Below are 19943 nucleotides of genomic sequence, written 5' to 3' on the forward strand. Positions count from 1 at the left end.
ATTTCCCAGATTTCTGTAACAAATTACCACAAGTTTGGTGGCTCATCTCAGAAATTTATTGTCTCACATTTCTGAAAGATAGAAGTCCTAAATGAAGGAATCAGCTAGACCATGCTCCCTTAGGCTTACAGGAAGAGTTATGCCTTGCCCTTTGCAGCTTCTGACATCTTTTGACATCTCATGCCTTTCCTTGGGAAATTATTGATCTTGATCCACTCCATTTGCCCTTTTCATCTTCTGTCTGCTTTCCATATGTCTCTTACATAGGCACTTGTCTTTACATTTAGACCCATCTGGGTAATCCAAGGCGATTTGATCTTAGCATCCTAATTATGGCTTTAAAGACACTTTTTCCAACTAAGAGTCCCACAGTAAAAGAAGTGGCTAGAGTTACAATAAGAGCCAAAATTTTAAAAATCTGTAACCAGGTTGGACCCCCTGGCATGAGGAAACACTGAAGGGCATTAAGAATTAGAAGAATATTATCAGTTTAAGAGGATTATATGGTTGGCATTCAAGGAATAGTCTGAGACAGGCTAAGACTGGAATCAAAGAGACTGCTTAAGAAATAGTTACATAATCCAGATTGTGTGTTAAAAATGAAGATGTGGGGGGAAAAATCAAGATAGTATTTGGAGACAGGCTCAAGAGGACATAATGACTGCAGAATGTCATGGGGAAGTCAACAGAAGGCCCAGATTTCTGGCTTCTGATTAGGAAAGCGCTGCCATGGTTGAGATGAGAAGAGAGAAGGAGGTGTAGTTTAGGTAGATACCTGGGAACGCAGTGTCAGTATGCCAGCTGGAGACTTTGCCTGAGCTTTTTAACCCAGAGATCTGAAACACAAAAGAGGGGACTGAGGTTGGAGATATAGATGCAGGAATGGGCAGTATGTGGATTATTTGCAAAGTCGTAGCCTGAATGATCACACTCAAGAGATATATAGAGTAATGCAATAGGGTTCTGGGCAGCAAAGACACTTGAGAGATGGACAGAGAATAAAGATTAGTCAGGGGTGGGTGACAGCTAAGATAGTCATTCCTTGGATACATAAAGGATTTGTTCCAACACTGCTTCAGATAACAAGTCCATGGAAGACTTTTATGTTAAATGGGATAGTACCTGCATAGAACCTATGTACATCCTTCCATGTGCTTTTAAAATCACCTCCAAATTACTTACCAAACCTAGTCAAATGCAAATGCTATGTAGTGTTCTTTGATTGTTGTTTTTTGTACCTATCCTGGGGCTTAACTTTAGCCTCTGGGTACTAATCTGAACTTTTTTGCTCAAGGCTAGCCCTCTACTACTTGATCCACAACTTCACTTGAGATTTTTTTGGTGATTAATTAAAAACAAAAGTCTCATCAGCTTTCCTGCTTCAGGCTAGCTTAAAACTGAGATCTTTAGATCTCAGCCTGCTGGTAGCTACTTAGAATTCTAAGTATAGGATCCCAGTTGCTATGTAATTGTTTCACTGTGTTACACTGGATACTAATGACAAAATACAATGTCTGCACATGTTCAGTACATAATTCTTTCTGAAAAATTTTGGTCTGTATTTGATAGAATCTCATGGATACAGAGGGCTGACTATATTTAGTTATGAGTGATTTTTAACCACATAATTGGAAGTTTATTGTTAATTGTTCTATTCTCTGTCACTCAGCTTATATTTTGCTAGATATCATTGTTCTGTGCGATACTGTGTCACTCTCTAACTATTTTGTATACTTGGGAACCTAAGCAGAAGCTCAGAACAGGGTCCATTGGGAATAATCTCTGAACAAATGGCTAAGTGTTAACTGCCCAGAGCTTGCAACAGAAAACAGGAGAAGGGGAATTCTCCATTTTCCCTTGAACTTCACCAAATCGCTTTATCCAGTGTCACCATCAACTGATAGTCAAACAACTTTATTTCTCTAAAGTAAGCAATATCTTTTTGCTTTGTTTTTGCTCGAGATGCTTCCTTCCCCACCATGTGCTTCTCTCTCCAGCTAACACAAGCCTACCTAACAGCATAGTAGAGCATCCAGCAGTGGGGACACTTCAATGTAATATAACATGGTAGCCCCTAGCTGCAGGTGTCTTTTGAGCATTTGGGCATAGCTAATGCATCTAAGAAACTCAACTTTTCCTTTTAATGTCAACTAATTCAAATCTAAACCTTTTATGAATTCAAAATTCACTGTTTCAAGTAATTCTACCCTGAATTCCTCTCCTCACACCAGGCCTGATTTCCCCACTATATGCAATCTAGAACCTTATACTGTCATTAAACTATTAAGACTATTATGGAATAATGTTCCATTGACTAGTTTAATGTCTACCTAGCCTGATAGAATCAGCCCTGGGAAGGCAGGGCTATGTCACTCTCTGTTACTACTGTTTCCAACCTCTACCATAATATGTGGGTCTTATTTATTCAACAGATAAGTATTCCTTGAAAGGATGAATATATTCCAAAAGTAACTGGTCTCAGCTTGTAATCCTATAAAAACAATCTCAGAAGATGATCATCTCTATAGTCATCAGAAATTGGGATCGGTAGGAAGGAAAAATTTTGACATGCTCACTTTGAGGTATGGGAAAGATAGGTAACAGATCTTGGGCTTTGTCTCCACTGAAGCCTTGAATTGTGTCCTTACTCATGATGGCATCCACATCTCTTCTCTCTTCTCAGATACAGTTAATGGGGGGAAAAATTCACATGTGTCTCTTTTACATCATTTCTCAACCTCTGGAAGTTGCTCTAAATCCTAAATTTGTGACAGCACACTGGTCTCTACTCCCAGCTCTGCATCCTCTCTCTAGTCATTTACCATAATCCCGAAACTTTAAAGCGGTTAATTTGTAAACATTAGCTATGCTAGGCGCTGTGGCACAGCACTGAAACCTTCATCCAGACACAGACATGCACAAGTCAGTAGTCTCTGGGTATGACCTTGCAGTAGTTAAGTACATTTTTTTCCTGGGATAAAACTTGAATTAATTGGAGTTCTGATTCACAGCAACATTTGGGACTCCCTTGTAAGCTTGATAATGATCTTCAGCTTCAACATTGTAGCACTGCTAAATCTAACAGGTAAATGAAATCTAGAAGGCTCTGAGGACCCAGCTGAGTCCTGAAGCCTGGGCTGGTATAGGGCTAGGAGCCTCTGTCCAAGTCTCATTGAAAATCCTTCAACGGCAGTTTCAAAATCAGTGGTCTAAAGTCACTAATAGTAGATCCAAGGTCAACAGTCAAATCCAGTTGTCAGTCCAATTGAGATTAGGCAAAGCTGGAAACCAGTGTGGGAAGCCAAAGGGAGCCAGGGAAGCCAGAGAAGGGAAGTTCAAATGGGGGTAGTCACCAGGGAAGCATCTCCAGTTCTTGATGCCCTCTGCCATTATGGTGGCCACTGGAAGCTTGGAAGCGAAATGCTGTGATGGAGCTGAGAAGCTGGCGACCTGTGGGTGGGTTTAATGCTAAAGGGGGTAAAGCTAAAGGGAAAGGAGTCAGCATATATCACAGGACCGCAGGCCGTGGACAGATGCCTCCCAGCACACTCCCAGGCCTCAGGGGGATGAGACAGGGGCAGCATCCACCCCTCAAGCAGTGCCTCCTGCATTCCCAGCTTCCAGCAGTGGAGTCACAATCCTCCCATGGCCGAAAGTCAATATGCCTCCTCCCATGCACGTCATGGAAAACCTGGAGCTCTGCTCTTTCTCGTGCCTCTTACATCACCGCTGCTTTCCTGCGTCCTTTCATAAGCTTCAAAGGCTCCAGCAAACAGATTATGGATAACCTGGTGTTGGAAGCATCTAATTTACAGTAAACAGGAGAGTGTGGTCAGCTAGCTCGGGTCTTGGTGGAAGAGCAGGGAAGAAGAGCTCAACAATTGATAGGTCAGGGTACATGTTGGGCTGAAGTTGAGGCCAGAGAGCACTCACCGAGTAAGACCCTGCACACGTCTCACAGAGTCCACAGCCAGTTCTGTTGTTATATTTCTGCATCACTGGTGGAGTCAGTCGACTTACTGATTGGATGCAGCCAAGGAGCTGCCTGTGAAGGTGCTTATAGCTCACTGGACAGCTTTGCTCTGCTCTGCTTAGCTTCATCTCAAAGACAAACACGCACTAGATGAATACCACAGGCCCTGAGAGAGTCTGTGGCCTTTGAAAAGTTTTTGCAAAATGCATCGGTTATTGTCAATGCCCAATTCTTAATAAGAAGCATTGCCATCCACTGCCTACAGCAGGGCAGGTGCGGACTGTACATAATTTTGCTTAATCCAATTCAAAATTCTCTCTCTGTCTCTCATCCTCAGAGGTCAACTGTGATTTCTGCCTGGATCTCTGACAACATTTCCCTCCTCACCCACACACAGGCCTGAATGAGCTTGCAAATATGCCAATCTGAGCAAGTCAGTCCCTTTCTTAAAATATTTATGTATTCTTAATGCTTTAGGGTTAAGGTCTACTTCTCCAGCCTCAGCTCTCTGACCTTGTGTGGCTAGCCTAGACTCCCCTCCAGTACCCCCTCCCCAGCTAGCCTGCTTCCTTCTACCCACTCCTTGTGACCATCTGCATCCGGCCACTCTAAGTCTTTCCTAGCTTTTCCGTTGTAGTTATTGCACCCACAGTGAAACAAACAGTACTTTGTACCTTTTTCCTATTGACCTGGCTGACCTCCTCTGTAGGCACTGACTTTGCTCCCTCTCTGTGGGAGAGATCTCCCCTGCATGAGCCAGAAGTGACTCTTGCAAGGGGAAACTGGAAAAAAAATGTTTGTTGTTGTTCTGGTATAAAGAGCAAATATGCATCAATACACAAACAAATACAGTGTGTCTTTGGTATTACAATTTCATGGGTGTGGAGGATAATTATGGAGAGAAAATGACTAAGAGCCAATAGTGGATAAATAAGAGTGAGAAATACTGAATGTATTTGTTTATGTCTTCTTTTTTTTTAATTGTAATTAGTAAAAGGGTTACATGATATTTGCCAGATAGAAGGTGCATTAATTCACATACATTGATACCCTTTCACATGTCTTGGTACCCATTACCCTCCCCCCCACACCCCCCACCCATCTTGGGTTTCCCCCCTTCCCTATCAAATTTCAAATAATTGTTTATGTCTTCTTACCAATTGAATGTACAGCTTTCGTTCATTCCTTTAGCCGATGGAGGGTCTAGTCAGACAAAATTCCAAAGAAATGTTATGTGTTGAAAGCTGAATGAGTGCATGCACATGAGGCTGCCCCATAATCCTGAGGGGAGGCAGTACCACTTTACTGGAGGAGGAGAGAGTGATAAATTCCTACCTTCCCCCTAATACCATTGAAGTGCTAAAATTAAGTGCTCAAGTAGAAATGTTTTAAATCTTCTAAATTACAAGTCCAATACTAACCTTATTTTAGTAAAATTAATAGAATATTTAATAGTATATAATATATGCATATATTCGTGTTGATTGGCTGTCGACATTCTAGAATATCCATATCCAGAAACCTACTTAGTAACTCAGCCTGCTAGGCTGCAGCTTTAGATGAAGCCAGCTCAGCATTGTGAGGGTAGGGCTGATGGGATCCCGTCCCCATTCACGGAGGGGAGAATCCAAGGAAAGGCCAAGTGTCCTTTGTTCACCACTCGAGACACCCACTTACCTTGGCAGCCTGAGTCTTGAAATTGATCCAATTAAAAATTTTAAATCTAGCCTTGAGTTTCTTCCACATACGCAGCTAAGAAGCACCGGGTTGCCCTGAAGATGAAGATATTGGGAGAAAAAGAGGATACACCCAATTATGATGCAAATTTCAATAAGATTATAGTCATGAGATTTATGAAATGCTAAGCCAAGAGATGTGCTACCATAGAGAGAAAGTGAGGACAAGAATGTCATTAATAAAGATGCTTTGCTTGTTGAAAGCAAAATGAAGTGACATCTATAAAATGGTTTTATGAGTCAGTTTATTGAAGCAGGAAGAGCTCACACCAGTGCTTTAGCCTTTTCAAGGTCATGAGGTTTGAAATCTGATTTATTAGTCCGTTGGTCAGCCATGCTTTGCTCATTTTCTACTGCTAAACTTACATGAAGAAGTGAAGCAGAGGAAAAAGTCCCTGCTGGTGCAACTCATCCTTCTGGGACACAACTTTTTCCTTCCAAACATAAAACTTCCTATAGACAGAAATTAATTATTAACCATTCATGTGTAATTCAATATGATCGTACCAAAAAAACGCAACACAACAAAACAACAGCAAAAACCCAACCCCAAATACTTGTAATCACCACTCTTTTATCCCTCAAATCCCACTGGTGATCCTCTTTGTTTCCATGTCTCTTTTCAGGTTACCATAGATGGCATCTTTTTGGATTGTGAAGAACTGAAATGACTACAAAATGTACTCTTTATGTCTGAGTGAGTCATGAAAAAGGCTGCCCGGAACAAGTCTTTATTGGTTCTTTTCCTGAAAGGATTTCATTGTATAGACATTTCTTTTATTGTCTCAGTTTGTTGGATATTTGGATTGTTTTTGCTTTGGGTTGTTATTCCTAGTGTGCCATGAATATTCCTTCTCCATGTCATTGGGTAAACGAGTATTCACATATCCCTGGGATATGTGGATGCTGTATATTTTGGCATGCTTAGCATGCATACCCTTGTGCATAAGAATTCCAAGTAGTCTAACTCTCTTCAACACTTTATACTTGATATTGAATGCTTTTCTCCTTTTAGACATTCTTGTTCTAAGTTCAGGAAAATTTGAATGTTATGTTTTTGTTAGGTTCTTCTTGCTGTGAGAAGCATCTGAGAAAAATAATTGAAAGGAGGAAGAATTTCTTCTTGCTCAAGGCTTCAGAACATATAGTGAGGTAGAATATCATGGTGGAAGACTATGGCGGAACCAATTCTCACTTCAGGGTCTCCAGGAAGCAAAGGGAGAATATGTATGCTAATACTAGCTGGCTTCCTCCTTCTCATGTTCTACCTGGAGCCCTAAATTATGGAGTAGAGCTTCCTGTATTCACGACAGGTTTTTTTTTCCCTCTCTCTGGAAGCATCCTCACACCAATATCCAGAAGTATATTTTACTAAAATCCTAGGCACTTTTCAATCCAAGTTGAAAGTCAAGATTAACCATCACAATGTCTGTTTTATGGACTCTTTGCCCTTCACACACTTACTAAGATATTCTGTGTATCATAGCATTTAGTAATACAGTCAATGAGCAAGAGCTAAACTTATGTGGCTTTTTTCAAGATTTACTGATGTATACTTGACAAAAATAACATATATTTAGGATAAACAATGTGATATCTGGACATGTGTATACATTGTAAAATTATCACCACAATCAGGTTAATGAAGATATCCATAACTTTACATTGTTCCCATAACTTTATCCATAACTTTACATAGTGTGTGTGTGTGTGTGTGTGAGAGAGAGAGAGAGAGAGAGAGAGAGGGAGAGGGAGAGAGAGAGAGACAGAGAAAGGGAGAGAGAGAGAGAGAGAGAGAGAGAGAGAGAGAGAGAGAGAGAGAGAGAGAGAGAGAGAGAGAGAGAGAGAGGTGGAAATAATTAAGGTCCACTTAGGTCTTCTTTAATTTATCTCAATAAATAAATATCTTCAAACTTGTGTATACAGATTTTGCACATGGTTTAAGTTACACTAAACTTGAGATAAATGTCAAATGCCTACCTCTCAAGAAATGCTGAAATACATACTTTAGCATCAAGATTTTGAATATTAATGAAGTAGTTATTTTGCAATGGAGAAATTGAGCAAAAAGAAAACTGCTGACATGGCTACTCTAAAATTTAGAGAGGGAAGGAAAGTAAAATAAGTAAGATAAAAGTTTGAAGCTAGAGTGAATACAACATGGGACTAAGATGATGTTGAACTAAGATGTTAACATTAGTGTCTCCATTCTGACTCATGAGTAGGGGAGAGTCATACAGAAAAGAGAAAGTAAATAGAATAAAGAACTTCCAAGTCATTGTTGTTGATAAAATTTGGTGTCTTGGTACCTGGAATGAGGAACACAGCAAGTTGTTTACCTATTCTTGATTCATACTAATTAGCAATCAATAATAGAACTGCCCTCAAAAACTTCCTAGGGCTATGAATGTGGCTTAGTGGTAGAGTGCTTGCCTAGCATGCATGAGGCCCTGGGTTTGAGTCCTCAGTATCACATAAGCAAAACAGAAATTAAAAGACAAAACAAACAAAAACCTTCCTGGAAGAAATTCCTACATTCACACTGGAATCCGAGTACCTATCCCAAAAGGTTTCTAACCTGGAAATGAATGACATTTTGTAGAATATATAGTCCAGATTGTCTTTCATAGTAATCTAAACTTCAATCCAGACTAGCTAAAAAAAAGAAAAGAGATTAAACATTAAACATGGTAACTAATACTAGTAAAAAGGGTTTCAGGAACATTAAACTATCATGGCTATGCAATGCCCAAATGCAGAAGCAATATCTGGGCTTCTTAGAAGAAACAGGGCTAGAAGTTTGCCTTCAAATCTTAGATCACTGACTGAGGTTTTGATGTCCTATTTCCATCCTAACTCGGGCACAGTCTTGCCAATAGCAAAGGAAAACTCAGCAGTCTTGGGACAGTTCCAAAAACACAGGGAGAAAGGTCCTCGGGCCTCCTGGGAGCTACTGGAATCAGTAAGGCATGGAAATAGCCAGACTAGAGTTCAAATGATAAGATTCCTAATGGGACATGAGTATGTATTTTGCCAAGATTCAGTCTAATTTTGGAACTAATTGGAAACTTTTGAACGTCATGTTCTTTTTGGCTTGGGCAAACATAACTCTGCATTGCTTTTGTGTTTATTTTTTCCCTCAAGATCAGAGCATAGTTTACTTGCAGCTAGATTTTTGTGTTTAGCACAAACCTCTGTTTATTAAAATAAAAGTTGATTTTTTTCTTATAGGTCCCCAGGGGAGGAAAAAGATGTACACAATGAAGAAAGGTTCTGCTGGAAAAATATGCATACCCAATATAGAAAATTTATGCAACCAGGAATGCCCAGAGGAGAAATATGTTAGAAAACCTGAAGTATCCTAAGTCCTCAAACTTGGCATAAGTGAGTAAAGATTAGATGCAGAAATCCTCAGGATTCTCCTCTGCCAAAGCAAGACATCATCTTTTATAGCATCTCTATTTGAGCAAGTTTCTTTCCATGTTTAAACAAATTTTTTAAGAAGAAAGATTAAAGTTTCTCCTTAAACTGGTACCTTTAACATCTATGTTGAAGATGTTTCTTATACCATTTTCATCTTTGCCACAATTTTAGTTTGCTCTCAAACATATATCTTGGTATTTGTTGATACCAAACTGTAAGGTTTGCCTGAAGGAGACCACCACATACTTCAGGCAGAAAAGAGTTTATTAAGGAGGGAGAACAAACTACCCACCTGCAGGAGATGGAGGCATGCAGAGAATGAGAACTAAAGGTGGGAGGTTATATAAGGAAAGCCAGGAAAGCAAATTTTGATGGGTTCAGAGAGATCTGGTGCTTAAGTTTGAGCATTAATATTGTGACTGAGCCTGGGTCACATCGAAGGTGGTACATGACCAAACTAAGTGGATTTACTTCCAGATATGGTTCATTAGAGGACAATATAAACTGACAAGTTTTATGGAAGCAAAAAGAAATGTCTTCACAGTGTATCAGAATTTGCCCTGTAAGATTTTGGGGGGGGCGAGGGGAGAGAAACATTATTTTTAAAAATCAAAGGTGTCAACAAAAATGTATTTCATCACCAACTAGCACATTAACATCATTACCCATGAGGCCTGTTCTAGAATATCACAGGTACTTTTGTGAGTACCCTTGGTGGGCATTAAGCAGATAACCCATGACTGAGAGCCTGAATGTGGTTCTAAGAGACACAAGTTCAAGTTCTCCACTCTGGTATCTTGACAGTTACTCACCCTCTTCAAGTTTATTTATTTACTTATTTATTTTATTACTTTATTACATATATTCTAAGTGTATTTATTTACTTATTTTACAGAATGGATATAAGTAACATTTTTCTCTTAGATTACCGTGAAGATTAAATGATATAATACTCATAAGTTGCTTGCTTTGGAGTTGAACACTTAAAGATCATTAGATGTTCACTATAGCTATTGTTATTGTACTATCATCATAGTTATGCATATTAATTAGGTCATCCAGAAATTTCAAGGTAATAGAGTTCTAGGAAGGGTGATAATAATGGGATGCCATTCCATTATCTTTCTGAAACAATTAACACCGTATTGCACATCTCCTTTGCAAGGCGGCCCTCTCTTTTCCTTAGATCTGTTTCAGATCTGCATTCTCCCTCTCTTAACTCTCATATTTCCCTTTCATCTTATTGAGGTGTGAGTCATTAATGTACTGAGTGGAAAAAGCAAGATAATGGTGCCCTTGATACTTGGTTTAGCCTTTGCCAAAGAGATTGCACAGGCAATTGAAATCCAGAAAATTCCCATCCTTGGGAGGTGTCTATGCTGTAAATAACAAAATACAACTCCTCAGAGAGATATCTAAACAGTTCACCAATATCTGCACCAAATAACAAAGTAATATATAACCCCATCAGACTTTATCAGAAAGGAAGCAATTATGAAGAGCTAGAGGAAAAAACTAGTTTTCACAAAGAATATACTTCTATCTTCTTATTTGCTCTATTATATTTTACCTTTTATGAAATCTTCCACTGAAGTTTCTAGAAAAAGGGCATTTTTAACAGATTCTTTCACTTCCTGCACTTCTACCAAGGGTCCTTTTCTCCTGTAAATTTAGGACTCGGGATTTTTTCCAGGAAAGAAATGAGTTTAGGATCAGAAACATTACCTTTAGAATTTGTTCTGTGTGTCCTGGCAAATGTCTATGAGAGCCAGTTTCTTAGATTAAAAGTCTTATTTAACAAAGAAAAGCTTCAAAATATATTCTCTTTCTAATTCAGAAAGGCAAGTAGCATAATACTCTATATTTATATAGAACTGGCCCCTGGAAAGTACTGCAAATAATACTATTTTCTACTCCGTAGAATTTCTGATGGATACAGTGTATTTTCCTCTCACCACGCTTTATAGATTATACAGTCTGTCAGAAGTGTTGTGGAAGCCAGATCCGAGTTTTCTTTGGATTTAAAATGTAGTATTATGTTTCATTTTCATTAAGAAAACATTTCTAAGCAAAAAATGAGTTTCCATGCATAGTGTTCGAAGTAATTGCCATGAGAAAGAATTCAGTAAAGATTTCTTGCTTTTCAGCACAATAAAATTCATCACTCTCCCATTTTCTTTCACATTCTTTATACCCATAAGTATAGTGGAATGTTGTATTCTGTGGACTTCAGATTCACATGCTTGTAATAATAATACTAGTAATACTAATCACTATAACGTGAATACTTGTCCTTAGTCAAATGCATTTTTTTCTTCCTGTGCTTTGCAGTCTTAAAGATTTGGGGCCAATGTGGGTCAAATCCCACACTGCCTTTGTTTCAGATGAGAAAACAGGAAGGATCAGCAAAGTAAAATACTTTATATAGAATTACACAATGAATTAGTAGCACTGAAAAGGCCAGAAGGCTGTAGTTTTAAGGGGTTGCTGAGCTTTACAATTTTCATAGTGTTGGACAACCTAGAAATTACAATTGTCGTACATTTGTTACAGGTGCTATAACAATTAAGTCCCTAAAGGTCAGTAACAGCCGACGAGTACTTTACCTGTCTGGAGTACATTTGGCATTGACTGAAGATGTTCTCGATGACTGAGAAGTACTTTACAATCTCAGTCCAGTTCAGAGCATGAACCAAGCTTTGAAAGAAACAATCGTACATGCTTAGGATGGAGATTAAGCCTCAACAAAAGCAGACCACAAACACAGCAGCAAGGAGCAGGGCTTTTCCCGTGGCTGAACTACATGGTGCACCTGCATAGTCTCTGAAGCAGAGCTCTCTTTGAGATAAGCATCTGCAATTCAAAGGATCATTTGTGTCACCTCTAAGGCTTTGAAGCTGGGTGGAAAACCCCCATGACCCAGCTAGGTGCCAGGATGGCTTGTGAGATCAAGGTAATATTACTTAGATGTATTTCCTTATTTCAACAGATAATCTAGAGATAATTTAAACTAAGAATAGAACAAGATATACCTAAGTCCGTGCAAGTACTATGCCATTTTATATAAGGGAGTTGAGCATCCTTAGACTTGAATATTTACAAAATGTCCTAGGACCAATCTCCCAGATAATTCCAAGGAACTGCTGCAAGAAGAAAAACTACACTGAAGTTAATGAAGTGCAAGCTCTAAGCCCTTGGTCAAATTGTGGTGAAGTTAGACTGTTCTCTCATTTCCCCTTCACTGCATCTGTGACCACCTTGTGCTGGGAGGTGCCACATTATTTTGAGGACTTGGCAGAAGTGCAGTTGAGATAGATATACATTTAGTTTAATGGCTTTAATGGATATAAGTGTAATTGATTTACAGTCACCACTATGCATAATTGTTATTACTACTTGTCACAGGATAGAAAGTGCATGCAGTACCTGACATGAAGGCACAGAGAGAGAAGTCTACCATGTTCCCAAAGTACAGTGCAGAATCTGGGTCAGGAAAGACCCATAAAGTTTGAGACCATAAAGGCAGTCTGTGGAAATAATCATCTATGCAAAATTCTAAATGGAAATGTCAATCCCTTCGGCATGTAGTCAGAAAAGAAATTCTTGTTTCTTTAAATTTATAAGAGATAAAATATGTCCGGCTGTGAGACAAGGTTTACACATCACAACTACATTACAAATTGGGTCTGTCACATTGATGAAAGACTGCATTCTTTATTGCTTTTTCTTTACAAGTATTGTCATAGAAAGACATCAAAGAGTATATAGTCAAAAAAAAGGTATAGGAAAAAACTATTGTAAGTATGACAGATAGTTAACAAAAACTGATATGCTAATTTTCTTATTTTTGTGTGTGTGATGTTTGTTGCCACTTAAAAAATGATTTAATTTTCCTAAATGAGGCTTTCACACTTGTAAGCTTCAGGTCCCAGGAGACTAGGTTAGGTCCTGGACATAGGTACTGGTGACGTGTTGATACAGTTTGGATCTTCAGTGTCTCTCAAAGGCTCATAAGTCAGAATCGTTATCTCAGGATGATATTATTGGAGTATGGTTGAACCTTGAAGATATAGAGTCTAATAGGAAGTCTTTAGGTTATTGGAGATGTGCCTTTGAAGAGGATTATATGACCCTCAGCCTTCTCATTACCTTTTGCTTTTTGACCATAGCTTGGCTCTACTATGTGTTTCCACTATAATATGCTGATTTGCTAGGGACCCAAAGCAACCGGATCACTTGATCATGGACTATTATCTCCAAATCAGTAAATCAAAATATTCTTTTCTTTTTTACTAGTCCTGTGGCTTGAACTCTGGGCCTGATGCTGTCCCTGAGCTCTTTTTTGCTCAGGACTACCACTCTGTCCCTTAAGCCACAGCACCACTTCTGGCTTTTCTTTGATTAGTTGGCCATTAGAGTCTCACAGATTTTCTTACTCAGGCTAGCTTCAAACCACGATCCTCAGATTTCCTCCTCTTGAGTAGCTACCAAGGTCTAGCTTTACTACTGATGAAAAAAACAAGCGCAGTGTGCTTCTGGCTATCAAGGATAGTATAGTAGCCATCAAATGAGTTGCACATAGAAATGCTTAAGAAGCAGGTGAAGCAATTATAAGTGCATTTGACACATCTCCCACATCTCCCATTCTTCCTCGAAACATTCTTGCACAAATTGATCTCTTGTATTTTATTCTTTTCTGGATAATGAAAAGATGGAGTTCTGGTGAAGATCAGAACTCAGTTGCAGACCAGTTTTGACAAATCTCTTCTTACTCATTTGCCAAAACACTACAGGAGGCTAGCCAACAGGTGAAGTGGGATGGAGAGGGACTCTCCACTAAGGAAATGGCTCCTAAGTGGGCTCCATATGTCCTTCCCCAGTCAGTCAGTCTGTGGGCTCCCACTGGGAGCTGGAAGAGCATGGATGTAGTCACAGCAGTGGACAAGGAGTTGTTCTCTCTAGAGCTGTAGTCTGATGCCTTTTCTTCCTACCCCCACTCAGGCACAGTGATGATTCCAAGGATTCCCCATCATTCCATGAGCCTTTCACATGGATGACCACCCATACCAGAATGTGAGCTACAAATGGTTACTGTAGGGCTGGGTCTTGTCTTCCACACTGTTTACGTACCTTCCAACTGAAGTGGGCTAACTAATGGACCTCACACTATGTTTACATCTTGCCAAGCACAAACAAAGCACACCACTGCTTCTCTACAAATTAAAAAAAAAAAAAAAAGTAAAGGAATCAGAATCAAAACAGTAAGTGAAGCAAGCCAGCAAAGAATCCTTTACTGCAGAGTTGATGACCTCCCCTCCATCCCTCCACTGAAGGTAACAGGTATTATTAAATAGCCTCCTGCAGAGAGGGTGTTGAAACTGAAATTCTCTAGGCCTGACTCATGGCTTTTCTGCCTCCTTCCTGGCTCCTCTTACCCTGGTGAGGAGAAAAGGTTGTCTACCATAACAAATGCCAACTCCCAGGAAATCCCTGCCTCAGGCAATAGTACACCCAGGTTTGGTCTCTCATTTTAATCTTGTTTGTGTGCTGGGCCAGTAGGAGGCCTCAGACAGGCAGGTACTTGATTGAACTGGGTGGAAGGAAATTGGAAGGGATCAAATAACACCTTAAACTCATGGTCAAGGCCAAGGGGAGGAACTACATCCCCAAACCCCAGAGGACTTCAGCAGCTACTCTCTGAGGCTTTCATTACTATTATCATTATTTTTTTTTTTTTTACTGGAACCCTTGAATTGTCTCCTATCAGAACTTCTGTAATTGTATCACTCAGGGCAATGATTTACAGACCACAGTGTCACTCTGCCCTTTTTGTTTTTCACTGGGATTTTTCTGTGTGGGGCACTTGTGCTTTGCAAATCCTTCCTGCCTGTCGACATCTTCGGATCCCTCCCTCTCTCATTTCCCTCCTGCCTAACTCTCAACTTCCCATTTGAAACCGGAGACTAAAAGATGATCAGGTTTCTCTGTTTAATTCAGACTCCATGTTTCTCTTAAATCTACAATCCTTTGAATCTGGTAAGACAGGAGAAGGAAGTGAAACTGGATAGTCTAAATAATGTGTGGTTAAACCTGAGATTTCAGAGGACGATTGGCAAGGACACTCGGATTTGGGGCAGGTCTTTGGATCCCAGGAGCGAAATGCTCTCCTTGACTACACCCTTGAGTCTCTCATCACTCTGCTGGCACCAGAAAGCAGCTGGCCTCCACTCTTCCAGGATGTGCTGGCAAATAAAGGTCCCAAAAGATGAGAGGCCTGGACCCTGGAGAACAAAATGGGGGTATGGGTGAGGCTTCAGAAAGTAATTCACATGGAGGTCTTCACTATTAAAAAAGGAAAAGGTATTATAACTGGAAGAGAGCAGAATCCAGGCGAGGAGCCTGAGAGTAGAGTTATTTTGGGAGTTACATATAAGATTCAAATTATATTTAGGTAAGGCCTCATGAAAGTTTATTTGGGAAAATTCAGAGATGGTAACAACACAAAACTTAGATTCTAGCATCTTTGGCCTCACCTATTTCTTTGCTTTAAGGAGATACGGGATACAGTGAATTAGCATCACATAGTTGAAATAGTTTCTGACACAGAACAGATGCTATATAGAAGCACTAGTTCATTCTCAACTAGAGGTGGTTTTTTTGATATTACTACTATTATCTGGAACTATTCATTTTGTGTGTGTGATGTTGGGGTTTGAAGTCAGTAACTAGGCAGGTACTCTACCACTTGAGCCACACAACCAGCTGTCTCGGTTATTTTTCTGGATAAGGTCTCACTTTTTTTTCAAGGCTGGCCTGCATCATAAGCTTCCTACCTATAACTCCAGCTTAACTAGAATTACAAGCATGTGCCACCATGCCATGTTTTCAAGTAGCTTATTTTAATATGAAAAGTAGGCATATGGGGCCAAATTAGGTGTCACAATTTCATAATCCCAGCTATATAGGAGATGGAGGTAAAAGGATTATGGTTTGAAGCCAGCTTGAACAAAGTTGTTAGTGAGATCCTTGACTGAAAAACAGGGAGAGAAGAAAGTTAATTAACAGATACAACAATGTGATTGGGGGAAAGACATGGTGTTGCATGCTTGTAATTCCAGTTACACAGGAGATGGAAGCTGGAACAAGACCAGCCCTGGGCAAGAGTCTGTATGAAAATGAACTAAAGCAAGGAAAGAAAAAGAAAAAAAGCTAAGGGTGTGGAAAAGTACTAGATTGCCTGCCTCACAAGGGCAAAGCATTGAGTTTAAGCCTTGTACTACAATCAAAACAAAACAAAACAAAAAAGTAAATCATAAACCATATCCTTGCTTTTTGCTGTCACCTCATGGAGGCAGGAAGGGCGATAAGCAAAGGGAGACAGTGTAGCTGAGATCAGACCCTGGGGGAGAGCTTTTGTTTCTGGCAGGGCAGTGAGACGCTCACTGGAAACAGGGATAAGCAGCTTGTTGGTGGGCCTGCTGTTTATCTAGAATGCCAGTGGTAGACATTCCATACCTCAGAAAGAGAGAGGTCTGAATTCTGAATTCTAAATTCTGTCCTTGTATAGCATCAAGCTGTGAAAATATCTCTGAGCCACCATTTCTTCTTTTACAGATAGGATGAAACCACCTTCCATGGAAGAGGAGACCATATGGCTGTAGGATGAGTGGTGTAATACTATCTTCCACAATATATAAAGTATATGTATATAAATATATAATATATACACATTTATATATACACACATATATGTGTGTATATATACACATATGTGTGCACATATATATTTGTGTATATATATATATATATATATACACATGTGTGGCTGGGATTACAAGGGTTAGTTTCCATCCCCAGGCTTTGTCTCATCTTTTCATTGTCCTCATATCTTCATTGCCTGGCTCTTACAGCTTCAGGTCCATCCACATCTGTCCTATCAGTATCAAGCCCATGTTGAGCCACTATCTTAGATGTTTGTGAGTGTAAACCCATTCTCCATGATGGAAGCCAAAATTTTAAGGATTGCTATTTTTACCTCTACAACCAGGTCAGGTCCAAATCTAATCTATCATCTATCTATCTATCTATCTATCTATCTATCTATCTATCTATCTATCTATCTATCTATCCATCCATCCATCCATCCATCCTGAGGCTTGAACTCAGGGCCTGGGCACTGTCCTTTTTAAAGGCTAGTACTCTACCACTTTTGAACCACAACACCACTTCCAGTTTTTTCTGTGTATGTGTACCAAGGAATCAAACCCAGAGAGCCATGCATGCAAGATCGTCAAGCACTCTACCACTAAGCCACACTCCCCTCCCCTTCCATTTCCTCTTTCTCATAGGGTTGTTAAAAACAATACTTAAAACCAATTAGCATAATGCCTGCCACTTACTTAGTAAAAATATTTAGTGTTAGCTATCAACATTATCATGTTTGTGATCCTTTTGTGCTGCTCTCTAAAGTGGCTCCTAAAAGATGCCTTTCGAAATCACCTCAGGCAGTTTCTTCTGTGCATCCTGAGTAGAAGATGGTTTTATGAATCAATTGGACAAGCTTTCAAAAAGGCAAGTTTTAAGTGGAGGGTTACAAACAAAACAAAACAAAGCACCCTGGTGGTGAAAAAAATCATTTATATGATGCTTGCTTCTTTAGTCTCATTTGTTCCAAGTGCATTTTCATCACTTCATTATTTAATATCATGCAGATAGACATATCTAGGCTGTTAATTTACCTAGCCTGGTGTTTTTTTTTTTATCTAATTATATGATGAAACCAACATAATCTCACTTTCAGGTGTTAACTCCCTGTTCCTCTTTGGAGCTCCTTAAATTCTAAATTTAGGGGGTGTGGAGGGGCCTGGATCTAGTTTATGTTCTAGAGAAACAGAAATTAACTGTCCCTCTCTATATGCAACACTTTCAGCACTGCTTTGTAAAGAAGATTCAGCCAGCGTGTTGTCTGGAATTGCATTCCAGCCCAAGGTGCAACAACAGGAAGAAAAGGGGCAGCCTGCGCAGTTGTCATGTCACTAGCTGACATGAGGTGGAGGTGTGGGGGGTGGGGAGAAGGGATGAGATGCATAAAGAAGGATTGAAGCCCTGTGCATGGGAGAAAGACTCTGTGTGCAGCAGCCACAAGTTCAATGACCACTTGCAAGATGAGCCTCAAGCAGAGGCACGACTTCCCAGAGTCAACATCTCCCCCGAGATTTTGCAATTAGTTTTGTTTTGGTTCTCTGCTCACTGAGCAACCTTCTGATTCTTATTTTAGTCACCCCAGATACTGCAATACCCCAAAGAGGCGCTGTAAATGACTGGAAGTAAGTGTCTCGATGACTGGAATCGTAGTGCCTATCTGGTATAGGACTATATTTGTTTTAATAGTCAATATATCAACTATCTGTAAGTTTAACATGATTCAGACTCCCAATGTCTAACAAGCTCCAAGTAGACTGGAAAAATAGAACAGATGAGAATCTAAGTCAATTAACCTCCTGAGCTTCATGATTCTTTGGCTCCTTATTCAGTCTGATTGCTATGAGATTAATGATCTAATGGATGCCAGTTATTTATCTAGTATAGGAAACAATTCAATGTATACTAAATACTTAGTTCAGAGTGATACAGGAGTTGCTGCTTACTTACAGTGACTGGCAGTCACTAGCTGGTATCTCCAAATACTTACCTCTTCTGACCACTCCACTCTGAGTCATCAAATCCAAGCTACAATCTGGGAGACATCACAAGACATATGACCTGGACAGTAACATGGATCATACACTGCTTTTATGCGCAACTTCTATTGTCTGGAAATTCTTAACAATTTTTTAAGACGAGATCCCTCATGTTTATTTTAAACTGGATTCTTTCTACACTGTCATCTCCCATAAAAGACTCATGTGTTAAAATGCACGGGTCCCTGCCTGTGGTGAGCCTTTAGGAAGTGGGAATTAGGAGGAAATTTTAAGTCACTGAGCCTTTTGTTCCCCCAAAGAGGACTGTGGAAGGATGGACTTTCCTTTCTCATTGGTGAGCCACTACAAGACCAGCAGCTTGCTCTGCCATGAGCAGCTTGCTGCAACATGCTGTCATGTCACAGGCCTAAAGCATTGGGACCAACCAACCACATGCTGAAACCTATAAATCTGTGAGCCAAAATAAACCTTTTCACTAAGCTGATCATCTGTGGAGTTACTTCTTTATCGGGTGCTGTTCTTGATTTTTTTTTTTTTTATTTTTGCTGAAGGATGGCATGCTACCACTTGAGCCACGACTCCACTTCCAGTTTTTTGGTGTTTAATTGGAGAGAAAAGTCTCTTGGGTTTGTCTGCTCAGGCTGGTTTCAATCTGTAAGCCCCCAGATCTCAGCCTCCTGAGTAGCTATGATTACAGGCATGAGCCACTGGCACTCATCATAGTTGGCTTGGTTTGGTTTGACTTGGTTTGGTTATTTTTCCTACAGTAATGAAAAGCTGACCTATATAGATTATGTAGGCAGTCCTAGTTACATGTGACAAAAGGACTACCCAAGTAAACTCAGACAACTATTTCCTCTCTCCTCATTTCATGACATGGAGACATTTAACGAGTGTGGGCCCAGTGCAACTGTACTGGCTATGTCCTCACGATGCTGACCGTAGTTTTCATTTAAAGTTGGGTGTCCAGAGTGGAAGGCTGAGCAAAAAAGGTAGGATTCATAAATCCATAGCCCCAGACTTGCCAAGAAGCAGAATGGTGACTTTTGGGGCATGTAGCAGTATTTCCAGGCTATAGGCAGTAATTTTCATTTAGGAGGTCTTGGTGAA

This window comes from Megascapheus bottae, chromosome 11 (assembly GCF_031878675.1).
Source record: "Megascapheus bottae isolate mThoBot1 chromosome 11, mThoBot2.hap1, whole genome shotgun sequence".
NCBI lineage: Eukaryota > Metazoa > Chordata > Mammalia > Rodentia > Geomyidae > Megascapheus > Megascapheus bottae.